This window comes from Bidens hawaiensis, unplaced genomic scaffold (genome assembly GCF_021521415.1).
Source record: "Bidens hawaiensis isolate Kalapana, Puna unplaced genomic scaffold, B.hawaiensis_p1.1 tig00056226_1, whole genome shotgun sequence".
In the NCBI taxonomy this organism is placed as follows: domain Eukaryota; kingdom Viridiplantae; phylum Streptophyta; class Magnoliopsida; order Asterales; family Asteraceae; genus Bidens; species Bidens hawaiensis.
Genome location: NW_027500143.1, coordinates 84,420 through 97,609, shown reverse-complemented (window position 1 = coordinate 97,609; position 13,190 = coordinate 84,420). Strand labels below are relative to the sequence as shown.

Here is a 13,190-nt window from a genome sequence, read left to right as displayed (position 1 = left end):
ATGTTAATAAAAGAATTGTGACTGTTACCAGGATTGTAATTCTCTTTTATCATTCTCAAAACGGCTAGGACGACAATACGTGCTTCAACCTGTTGAATACATCATGTTAAGCAATATGCATTACAACTTCAATCATTGTGAAATCATATTCCGTTTAATTGCGTATTACCTTTGTGAGGTCTCGAAGATCAACAGCTATAGATTGGGTACCCTTCTGCAAATGTGATGCAACTTTCTCGAGCAGTAAACTGTGGGGTCCACCTGAATCCCTTCTGCTGGTACATTTAAGCTGACCTTGTGATCGATGGTTATCTTGTATTATCCCTTCGCACCATTCCTCTATCAGTTCCTTGAGATAGTAATCATTGGGTTTGAACCTACACAATTACAAAAAATATATATATTTCAGTATAAACACACAGCACAGCACAAGGCTTATGTGAATTTTGACACTTACCCCTGATTTACGCATGTCTTGATATATAGAAAGGCATTGTTGAACTTCTATTAGGGATCCGTATCTGGTACGGGCCCTGAGAAGTGTGTTATATGTCACCTGAAATACAATAGTGTTCAACACTTTAGTATTTGTATAAATTTAACCTATAAACATATAAACTTTGATTTCTTCTTGACAGATATAACTTAAGAGCATATTGTGAGAGGTCAAATTCCTCACCATATTTGGTTTGTATTTGATATCTCTTCATCTCTGCAAATAATGAAAATGCCAAGTTCAATTCCCTTTGTTTTACACAAACCTGTAGATAAAATCATTTGTAATCAGGGCCAGATTGATTAAAGACGATTAGTCTACTAAAAGTGTTAATATTTTCAGATATGCTAGACGCCAAAGAAGCCAGAAAAGTTTGAACCTTAATAGCCGCTGTATATGCAATAACATCAGGTGGAACACCAGACTCACGCATGGTTTTCAAAACCTGCACTGAAGGGACAAAAGTTGTTAAGAGGTTATATGATGTGGATTTCTGCTACATGTTGCAAAATAGGTAGTTTCGTCTCTATCATCTGCCTATAAAACTGGTGACAGCATTCTTAAAGTCTTAAACGCTACCATATCTATTACCTGTACAGCATTCTTAACGTCTCCCGAGCCACCATAAACACCAATCAGAGTTGACCAGCTTATATGATTAGGGCTAAGTCCAACTGTCTCCATCTCATCCATTAAAGCTTTTTGCAAGAAAGTGATCAGTGCCACAAGCTTTCATCAACACATTATATGTTGAAACAGTAGGTTTAAAAGGAACATTAATAGCAGTTTGTGAACCACCAAGTGTCAAACTTCTGTTGGTCATCTGAAACAAGTTGTTTTTTCCAATTCTGAAATAAACGGAAGGCTCTATCATACTGTAAAGCCTTAACACATGCATGAAGGAGGATGTTGCAGCACTGTGAATTCGGCATGCAACCAGCTGAAAGCATTTCTTCAAATAATACAAATGCTTGATCTACCAAACCAGATTTGGCACATGCACTGATTAGTGATGACCATGTAACTATATTTGGAGTAACACCGGCTTCAAGCATTTTGTCTTTCATTCCCAGTGCCATTTGCCACATTCTTGCATCTGTAAGCACCTGAGATGTGATGGAAACAACACATGTTGACGGAAAGAATATTATTTCATAAATACAAGATACTGACTGTAAAGATGGATGTGGTACCTTAATCATTGTGCTGTATGTGAAGACATCTAACTTTAATGAGCCTTTTGATTCCAAATACTCTACCTCCTTATAAATTTCTTGGGCCAAATCAAGGCTAGCGGCAAGTGAGCATGATTTGAGTAGGATATTATATGATGCGATGTCTGGAGCAATACCTAGATTCTGAATTGGTAAATTGAATCAGTTAAAATGTTTGCAAAGTCCATTCAGAACTGAATCAAGACAATGAAACAAAAATAGTTGCAAAAGAGTGTGAGGACGAGAATATTACCTGCATATGCTTGTAGATATTCATTGTGTAGCTCAAGTCAAAGGCATTTACATTCATAAGACTGTTGAATACATACAAATTTGGGTTGATCTTTTGAGCATTTAACTCCTGCAGCAAATTCGCAGAAATGATATAATATAAGTGACCTCGTGATCAATCAAAAAAGTCCTGGATGCCTAAATATGCAAAACAAACAAGAATTAAAGATACCATTTTCTAATGTGAAATACTAACAAATGGGAACATGTGTAAATTTAATCATTGACGCCTAATGTACTTAAAATCGCATGCTTGATGGCAGTAGACAGTGAAGAATTTATGAAAACCATTTTAGACATTTAGTCAACCGTAAACATACAATGGTCTAAATTTTATGTACACTACAATTAGAATTTATATGGATTTAAGAACATACCTCATAAATGGTTCTAGATTGCAAATGGTCATGACAAAGACCACATACATCTATGATTGTGCGGTAAGCGTACATATTTACGCAGCCCAGTTTCTGTTTGGATGCCTCAAAAACAGTCAGTGCAGAATCCATATCAACCCTCTTTCCAAATTCAAGTATTGCAGTACAGAATACTTCATCAGAGCGGGTACAAAAACTTGCATACCTGCAAAACAAGAATAGCAGACCAAAGAAGGTTTCAAAAACTATCTAGGTCAGTGAAGACTGATTTACATCCAGTCATTGTAAAGAAAAAAGAAAGCATACCTTATGGCTGCTTGTGGATTTCTTTTATTGACACAGTATCTAATAACCTCTCTTGGTTCCACTTCCTCTTCAATAGTTAAACCAAATCCTGAATAATAATTAAAAACCAAGTAAGTTATTGACTTAATGAGTATTCATGTATTATTGATAAACTATTTATGTAGGAGGCCAGTTCAGATGATTACAAAGGAAACCTAATCAAATCATATCTTCAAACTATGACATTGATATAACGGTAAACCCTAACTAATACATATTCTCTAGTAATTGAGTTGGAAGAATAAGCGAAATGAGTTACCTATAGCAACCGAAACCTACTTTTTTATTAATTAAACTTAAAAGAACTAACCGAAACCTACTTTTATTAATCTAATAATGTCTTTAATTAATTTCAGATGCATCTATTTAGGGATTGCAATAGAACCCGAACCGACAGGAAAACCCGAAACCGGAAACATTTGGGATGGGTAATACCCATCCCATTCGGCTTGGGACGGATTTGGGATTACTTTTAAAATTTTTTGCGTGTTTGGGACGGGTATAAGATTTGTAATGTGCCCGATTACCTATCCGATAGCATAGCCCTGTTTACCCGATTATATACCCAAGTAACCCGACATATAGTATATCTTAAAAGTTGTAAAACAAAATTGTTATATGTATGATTTAGGGGAAGGTTCATGTACATTTTAATCTTAACATGAGTACGTAGGAAATAATACCAGTTTATATAAAAATGAAAACAGAAGAAAGAATACCAACTACAATATCAATCTATATAAACAATGATTTATAATAACAAAGAAAAAAACCAAAAAATTACAACAAAAGAATCAAAATCAAGAACAAAATAATAACAGCAAAATACCAACAAATACTTATAACAACAAATGAAAAAATCTAATAATAACAACAAAATATAAATAAGCAAATACTAATAACGTCTCATAATCGAAAATTAGCAAATACGAACAAAAAATAATAGCAAACATCTATAAAAATAAACCTAATAATAACAGCAAATTGGGTCTCACTGTTAAATGTATTTAATCCTGTTTCGTATGATTTATACCTTTCAGATTTTTGTACTTTTTAATCTCAGTTAATAGTGACAAGTGACAACTAATGATACTACTAACGGGTTGTTAGGATTAAACGCACACACGAAATGAACACACACACGAAAGCAATAACGAATACGAGGATTTAACATGGTTCGGTCTAAACTGACCTACGACCACGGATGGCAACTAGGTATTTCTTTATTGAGTGATAAGGGATTACAAGTACATAACATCATATATATAGAGAATAGTCTAGGGTTTGCATCTTATTAAACAAGAAATCTAAACCGGGCCGGGCTTCGGTCTGGCCACCCTACACCCGTATGCCATTTGGACTTCAAATAATAAACCGGGCCTAAACAAAAAGGCCTACGAACCCAACACGGGTATACCGTCCGACAGGTAATTACCCGACACATTGCTATCCCTACAACTACTTCAACTTGAACAAAAATTGAGGTCAGGAAACATTACCAGACAGTGTTTCCATCAAAACAACAACCTCATCCACACCGCCCAATTTCAAACCCCGTCTACATTCCCGACCAACCGCCCCCACAACCGACCGATCCGACACCACCGCTTCCACCACCCCACCAATCCCCAACTTCCGAAACCCGGTCAAAACCCCAATCAATCTATCAACTCCCTCACTATTCCCAACCACACCCAAAAACCCCTTCAAAAGCATCTCATAATCTAACAATGCCGCAAACTCACCCGGCTTCACACCGCCACCAGAAGCAACAACCGTTTCCACAATCATGAGCAAATCATCAAACCTGGCGTCTTCGGCAAGCTTGGAAGCTAATTCGGCGTAGTAATTGATCTAGGTGTGGGTGTTTTTATGCTGTGGGCCCCATTTGAAAGTGGAGAATAGAGGTGGACGGTGGGTTTTGGTGGGTGGTGGTGGTTTTGGGTGTTTGGGTGGTGGTTTAGTGTGTTTAGGGAGTGGTGGTGGAGTGGAGACTGAGGAGGCGGCTATGGTGAGAGTGAGAGTGAGAGTGGTGGTGGTTTTCATATTCCGGTTAACCGGCGGGTTATTTGGTTGGTTGGGGTTGAGGACTTGAGGATTGTATTTGAAAGGCAGGTGTTGGAGGAATAATATTATAATATGAATATCTCCTTCCTACCCGTTAAATTTAGGCTTATGTTTACTCAAACGTTAGGACGGAAAGTTTGTTTATGTTTGTCGGTTTAATAACCAAATGAGCATGAACAAAGAATTTCGCTGGGTAAGATGGCATGAACAGGGTTATGTATGTTTAATTGTATTCGTGAACGTTTGATCATATGCTTGTTTAAGTTTGTTCATGAATGTTTGTTTGCATTTGTCATGGTTAAGTTCGTTTAGATATATATGTTTGTTTATTATTAGAGGGGCCAAGGCACGTTAGTGGGTAAAATTCATGTGTTTCAAACCGTAAAACAAACCCACAACCACTTATGTGGCTAGCTTATCAAATTACAATATATGGCAAATGTTTACCTATATAACATGACTATTGGAGACCATTTTGAAGAATTAAAAAACACTCATTAATAATTAATTTATTACATATAAATAACACTAACACTTCATCATTTTTATTCACTCAAACATATTATCATTTTTATTTACACTCAAACATTCACCATTTTTATTCACTCAGGCCCCTAATGGCTAATTTCTCAACGATGATCTTGGGATATTTATATAGCGAACGATTCTGATAATGATATTTTTTTCAAACGATAGTAGCATACAATTTTTCAAATACCTCATCGAGCGAGCTGAAGAGGACGGCACGAGGCACGGCATCTTCATCGAACATTCATAAAAAGAGTAGTGTAATTTAATTACACTATATAGTTTACAAATAAAGTAATTTTATTACTCTGTTTGTAAACTATATAGTGTAATTATATTACATTGCTTATAAAATAAATGTAGTGTAATTAAATTACACAACTTGTAAAATAAATATAGTGTAATTAAATTACACTATGTGTTTTATTGTATTAACAAGCAATTACGTTACAAACATAATTTCCATTTATTTACAAAAATGCCGCCGCCTCCTATTTTGTTTCAGTTCGCACGTTTTGCATATTTTTTTCATTTGTACGTTAACTTTACCCTATATATATATAGATATATAGATATAGGATCAGGATCATGTGAGAACTTTTTGGGAATTGAGAACTATGAGAACCATTTTGGACCACAAAAAAACCTAAAAATAAAAAAAAATCATAAAACAAAAAAAAACACAAAAATAAAAAAAGAAAAAAACAAAGTTCTTATTTATCATCCCAGTTTCTAAAAAAACGTAAAAAAAATATTCTCGGTTTAGCTAAATTATACATATACATATATGTATAATATGTACATATATGTACAGACATGTTTTTTTCCTATACACATATGTATAATTTAAGGTAAATGATAATGTACATATGTGTACATTACATAACTAGAGATTAAATAAAAGTATATATATGTGTATAGGTATAATACGAATTAAAAAGAAAAAAAATCGGTTTTTTTATTATACATATATGTATAATATGTACACACATGTTTTTTCCTATACACATATGTATAATTTAAGGTAAATGATAATGTACATATGTGTATATTACATAACTAGAGATTAAATGAAAGTATACATATGTGTATAGGTATAATACGAATTAAAAAAAAAAAAATTCTTTTTTTTAATGAAACCGGAATAAAATATAAGAATTTTGGTTTTTTTACTTTTTTAAAATTTTCGGTTTTGTTTATTTTATAATATTTTTAAAGGATTTTTTCATGGTCCAAAATGATCGTCTAATTCATTAAACACTTCACCTGTCGAGCGACTTACAATTTCACATCTACCGTTACCGATCTTCCTCCGGCATGGTTTAATTGCTCCTTCAATTGTCACCGTAAACCTCCTTTAATTCATACTATTTAGCGTCACCCCTCATTAATAGCTTTAAAATTGGCAGTTAAGGTTTTGAATCATCACGCTATTAAGTCAGTGAGCAGTCATGGTTACAATTATCTCTGATTATCTCAATTCAAACGTCCCTTTGCTCTCGATCTCAAAATCATATCTCTAACGGGAACCACCCATCGGATTTTTCGCCTGCAATCTCCATCGTTTAACTTACAGCATCAGGATTATTTCAAAAACCTTTATATCCATTCAATATTCATCTATATGATTGGCAGTGGATTTCGAAAAGGTATTATATCGTTATTCCTTCAATTTTATGTGATCCCCTTCATTCAATATATGAATGCATTGTATAGCTAACAACCATTATCCCTTCATAATTGCAGTGTACCAATTTTCCCCTGGTTATCATTATTCCTTCAGCTGGTCAATGATTACATCGTTTTCCAAAAGTTATGGTAGATGGATTTTGTTATGTGTTTGTAGTACTAAATTTAGTTTCATAGTAATTGTTCAATGTTTATTACATCAAGTTATATAATGTTTTGGTTCATGCCCATTAAGTGTTTGACGATGTGTTTGAATGAAATTTAGGTTTTTGTTTGATGGTTATTTTTCTTATGTGTGCCTGATAGTGTTTGTGTACATTAATTAAGACTTTGTCTTGTTTTGTTTATGTTTATGGTTACACTTTTCATAGTTTGATTAGTCTTTGTTATGTTTACCTTGCATGGTTTAGAAGAATCCTTTTTTACCTCCTATCCATGAGATGCAGCTATGTATGAGGGTTCACCGCCAACGACTTCAATACTTCCATCTCAGGCGACTATCAACTTCACTCCAGCCTCCATTCATTGCAACCGTTACAACCACCCTTGTTTATAATTGGTGATTTGCTCGGTTACATTAATCTTTAGTTGATGATATGCATATACCTTTATAAAACAGTTTGATATGGCTAAATCTAGCAGATATTGCTCTATTTTGTGTGTATGTTAGTTAATGCTTTAGCTGGAGTTTGTATTGGTATTTAAGCCAATGTTTATATCATGATTCTTTACTTTTATGCACAATCAGTCTCGATTACAGGTAACTTTATAAAGCTATCACACTTTGATCGTTTTGTTGAAGCTAGGGCTAATCTTATAACGAATACTATTACAAAAGTAGTAGCTGTGCTATACATGTATTCTTTGATTGTATGCCTTACTTTTGGGAATAAAAGGGTGTTGTAGGTTTTTTGTGTAATTGCAAGTGTTTTTAAGCTGTCAATGATCCTAGGATATTAAAGTTACCCTTAAAGTTTCCTCAAAAGCTGGCAGTTGATGTATTCAACAAACGCCTCCTCATTTCAGACAGTATCACAGTAACGTAGGTTATTTTATATTAGTGACTATTTATTTGGTATATTTTTCAAGTATACAAATGTAATTTGGACTGATTTCAGGTTGTAACTGATCCGAATGAGATTTTTCTGGTTTAAGTGGGGAGCAGTGTTAGAATTAAACGCACACACAAAACTGAACACACACACGAAAGCAGTAAACGAACACGAGGATTTAACGTGGTTCGGTCTAAACTGACCTACGTCCACGGGTGGCAACTAGGTATATCTTTATTGAGTGACCAAATATTACAAGTACATAATGTTGTTTATATAGAGACTGAACTAGGGTTAGTAAATTATTATGCAAGAAATCTAAACCGGGCCGGGCTTGGGCCCGACCGCCCACACCCGTCTCCTCTTTTGACTTCATATAATAAACCGGGCCAACAAGGCCTACGAACCCAACAATCTCCCACTCGGAGGCCTTGAGTACTCTCGTCTGCACTCCTGATTGTACTTCTGTAATCTGAACATTAAACTTCTTCTAGTTGCCACCGCCTTCTCATCAATTAACCTGAAGGCCCGTTGAAGCTCCCCGGAGCTCCAACACGTCAGTCATGGCTGAAACTGCCCCTGACCCGTTCTCTGTCCCTACCGGCTCCCACTGTAACGAACTACCGGATCCTGAGATAACCTGAGAACAAACACTCTCCATATTCAGCAAGTAATTCATTGGAGAGACTTTTACAGCTGGAATACTGGTTTTCTTAATCCACTGTCGACCTGGAACTGTAACTGAAACACGACCTGTGCTCCCACTGTCACGATGTCCCCCAACTGATTTAACCTTCCTAGCTCGTTCATCCTGAATCTTCACTTTGGCTCTGGGTTTGTTACTTGCAAAACGAACCTTCTTCTGCCCACGAGATTCTGTGAACCGGATTTTGTCTTTCACCAAAACTGGATCCACTCCTTTCGGTGACATATCGACCATATACAACGAACCCATTTTCTTGCCACGAGCAACCACAAGATTCCCTTTGACTACTTTCCACTGCCCATTCCCGAACTTAACATCGTGCCCTTGGTCATCCAACTGCCCAACTGAAATCAAACGTTTCTTCAAACTTGGAATAACCCTCACGTCTTTCAAAGTACAAGAAGTACCGGCTGAAGTTATCAAATCAACGTCTCCCATACCCGTAACCTCTAAAATATCATCATTCGCTAGTCGAACCTTTCCAAAATCCCCAAATTTAAGATTCTTCATCGTTTCACTACAGTGAGTGGCATGAAACGATGCACCCAGAATCCATCACCCAAGCATCAACGCTACTCTCAACACTACAAACCAAAGCCTCATCACTACTGACCCCGTCATCTGTATCGTCTTCTGTAACGTTCACCTCTTTCTTACCATTCGGACACTGATTCCTGAAGTGTCCTTTCTCTTTACAACCCCAACATTCAATATCCTTACGAGTCTTAGTCTGACTCCTCTTCCTGCTCCCACTGTCTCGCTGTTTTCCCCTACCTCTACCTTCTGTGACTAGCATATTGCCTGATGATTCACCTGAACTTCTGCGTCTTGAATCTTCTCCCAGAATCAGATCTCGAATCCCATCGAAAGTAATATTTGTAGACGAACTACAAACTGCAGTCACTGTTTGCGACCAACTGTCGGGCAAAGAGGATAATAACAAGAGGCCTTGAACTTCATCATCAAACTTAATGTCAACTGACACTAAGCGGGACAAGATCGAATTAAGATTATTGATATGAGTTGTAACTGACCCACCCTCTTTCATTCTTGTTGTCACTAGCTCTCGGATAAGATAGACCTTATTCGCTGCCGAAGGCTTCTCATACATGTTGGATAGTGCGTCCATCATACCACGGGCTGTGGTTTCTTTCATGACGTTAAACACCGCATCTTCCGACAACGACAATGTAATACAAGCCCTAGCTTTCTTGTCTAACTTCTTCCAATCTGCTTCTGACATCTTTTCTGGTTTTTCATCCTCAAGCACTACATCCAAGTCTTTCTGACAAAGTAGTGCCTCAATCTGCATCTTCCACCAACCGAACTTCTGTCCGTCAAACTTCTGTATCGAAACCTTTCCGTCTTCTGCCATGGCAATGACTAAAACGAAAAACTGGATAAAACAGAGACAGACACAGCAACACGAGCCTGAACTTAACGATTGTTCTACTGAACTCTGTTAAAAAATCAACCTATTTATACGCAGCGGAATATCGAACTGAAAATCAGAAACTGAAACTTTAAACTGAAACGATAAAACCTGACAAACGCGGTTGGCACTGGTTCTCCGTTTCTTTAACGCTTCTTCTGACTTAAAACTGTTCTTCAACGAAAAATAGGACCTTGATTCAACTATTCTTGACTCGTACTTTGCAAAATAGAATCTCGACCCTTGCTTAAATGGATCTCGGGGCCAACAAAATAAACAAGCTAGACCCTCTCAAAAAATTAAACAATCTGGATAAAGTTGGTGGCCATTGAACTCCCTTGTCAACAAAATAATATTGTTTTTCCTTGTCTTTTCCTAGTCTGGCATGAATCTCAAGAGAAAAATAATAATACAAACCCTTCTTTTCTTCTCTGTTCAAACGCCACTAGCGGAAACAAAAGAGACAACCTGGAATCGAACAATACGATGCTTACAGCTTTCAAACGGAACCAACAAAAAAACGCAGATCGCGCGGGCTGGGTTTAGTAGCGGCGAAACGACGGCGGAAACCCTAACGGCGATCGGAAAACCGTAGGCGGCGGCGGAACCCTAGCGCAGTAGGGTGGCGGCGGCTGGATGGTTTGGCGGCGACTCGGCTAGTTCAACGTGTTCTTCGCGTGATCTGAACCTAAGCTCTAGATACCACTTGTTAGAATTAAACGCACACACGAAACTGAACACACACACGAAAGCAGTAAACGAACACGAGGATTTAACGTGGTTCGGTCTAAACTGACCTACGTCCACGGGTGGCAACTAGGTATATTTTTATTGAGTGACCAAATATTACAAGTACATAATGTTGTTTATATAGAGACTGAACTAGGGTTAGTAAATTATTATGCAAGAAATCTAAACCGGGCCGGGCTTGGGCCCGACCGCCCACACCCGTCTCCTCTTTTGACTTCATATAATAAACCGGGCCAACAAGGCCTACGAACCCAACAAGCAGTGGAGAAGAAGGTCCACGTGGTGGTAAATTTGACATCGCAATCTTCAACCGACCACAGGTCAAACTCCTATATAATATCTTAATTTTTATACATTTCTTAGTTGGGTGTGGTTTAATAATGTACTTGGGCTTTCGTATTCCTTCATGTTTTTGTTGATGCGAAAAGAGTAATTGCTTATGTTTGTTTTCAAGTTTATGTAGGGTTTGGAATACAATGCCACTAAAAACCTTCCGCCTCGAATTTGCATATGAAACGGGCATATGGAGTTAAAGCTGCTACCTGAGATCCTATATATGGCAATTTCCGTGCGAAGGTATATATTTTTGTCCAAAAATAATTATTTTTCTTTGAATTAGCATACTAAAAATATTTTATGCTAGCCTTTAAATCACTACTAACCTTTGCTGCATCAAAAGAACAACTCACTACTCTTAGGAGCTTATGTATTAGGTGCTTACTAAGTTCAAAAGTATTTTTGTTGAGGAAATGATGTTTTTTTCAGTTAATGTGGTTTGTTTGGGAGTGGGCCCACCAATTTTGGTGGAAACTGAGTTTGTTTGGTTCAAAGAAAGTCAACCCCCTGTTTTGGGTGAAACCCATTCGAGTTCTAACCCGGCTTTTTGGTCAAAAGGTCAGTTTTACCGGTTTGAAACCATAATGATTTGGGTTCAAACCGGTTTCAAGGTATTGGCTTAAAAACCTACTAAACATCATTTATGTTTTAAACGTTAGATTTTATGAGTAACCCATGATAAATAATTTTGGTATTTTTTTTGGTTGTGTAAGGTATGTTAGAACTGAATTAAAAAAAGAGTTAATTTACTGCACCATTTTTAGGTCATAAGATTGGCTTTTAAACTACAAGCCCAAAATAAGAATATTAACCTTGCAGCTAGGAAATTCAACACATATTTGCTGCAATTTATACATTGTTAACATATACACCTACTTCTATATCGGCTCTGTTTATAAATGTAAGAATACAAATTTATGGTTATCTTTCATTCTTTTGTAGCATATTTATAAAACTGTTTAACAAATTAATAGAAACAAAAAATACCAGTACGACGTGCGGGTTTCTCACAACTCTTAAGAAACAAAAAAGGCAAATTGTCAAAAGTAGTAACCTACTTTTGTCATGTTTGTGTCTCATATAAACATAAGTTAAACGAGTTTATAGAAAAATAATTCGTCAAGCGTCACATAATAGAAATGTGACAAGTTGGTTAATTATCTTTTTTAGAGTGAAACTAACTTTCAGCTTTGCAATTTATGCAACGTCAAGTAATAAGTTTAAAACGGATGGAAGTAGGCCTGTAACTAGAATCTATCAACGATACACTCGTGAACTCATTTTGGAAATTTAACGTAATAGATATTGAAGTTACATGTTTGTCAAATGGTGGATTGAAATTTAGTATAAACCGGCATATTTTGTTTGGGTACAAATAAGGGATAGTGTTTTATTCGGGTTGTAATAGGCCCGAGCTGGCCAATGGTCGGCTTGTTTATCCTAACGACCTGAAATGCCATGCTGGGCTCGGGCTTGGCTTGCCAAAAACTCGAGTCAGCCCGTGGCATGCTGAGAAACGTCTCATTTTTTTAAAAAAAATTTTGGTATTTAATGTATGAAAACTAAAATTGAGGCGTGTAGCATGCTCCCGCCTTACATTGAAGGAGGCAGCTTTTGACTTTCAAGGTAGTGATACTACATTTTAACTTCAAAATTGATATAATAATGTTATGACCACATTAGACTTTGTAACATCTAACAAAAAAGACATACCTGTAGTGAAGTGTGGTCTCTCTAGACAGGGCATTTTTAGAGCTTGACTTTTAAAAGTCAAACTACATATTAAAGCTCAATTTTGTTTGTATCATGAACGGGGCTTGTTATTTTACACTTGATCTCAGATGGATTCCGTGTTCTTGACTCCTGAGAGGCCAGAGCTATGTAAGGAACACAACAGGCACAATGGT

General features: G+C 36.5%; 1 pseudogene across 1 annotated transcript; it reads right to left on the bottom strand.

Moving 5' to 3' along the window:
* Positions 1 to 28: 28 nt before the first annotated feature.
* Positions 29 to 4,769, bottom strand: LOC143601423 (pentatricopeptide repeat-containing protein At5g02830, chloroplastic-like; annotated as a pseudogene). Its single transcript, XR_013147648.1, has 11 exons — positions 4,223 to 4,769; positions 2,685 to 2,772; positions 2,379 to 2,583; positions 1,964 to 2,071; positions 1,690 to 1,854; positions 1,088 to 1,602; positions 876 to 941; positions 680 to 761; positions 460 to 556; positions 170 to 378; positions 29 to 89 (listed from the first exon to the last, which is right to left on the bottom strand). The product of XR_013147648.1 is annotated as a pentatricopeptide repeat-containing protein At5g02830, chloroplastic-like (transcript).
* Positions 4,770 to 13,190: the final 8,421 nt, after the last annotated feature.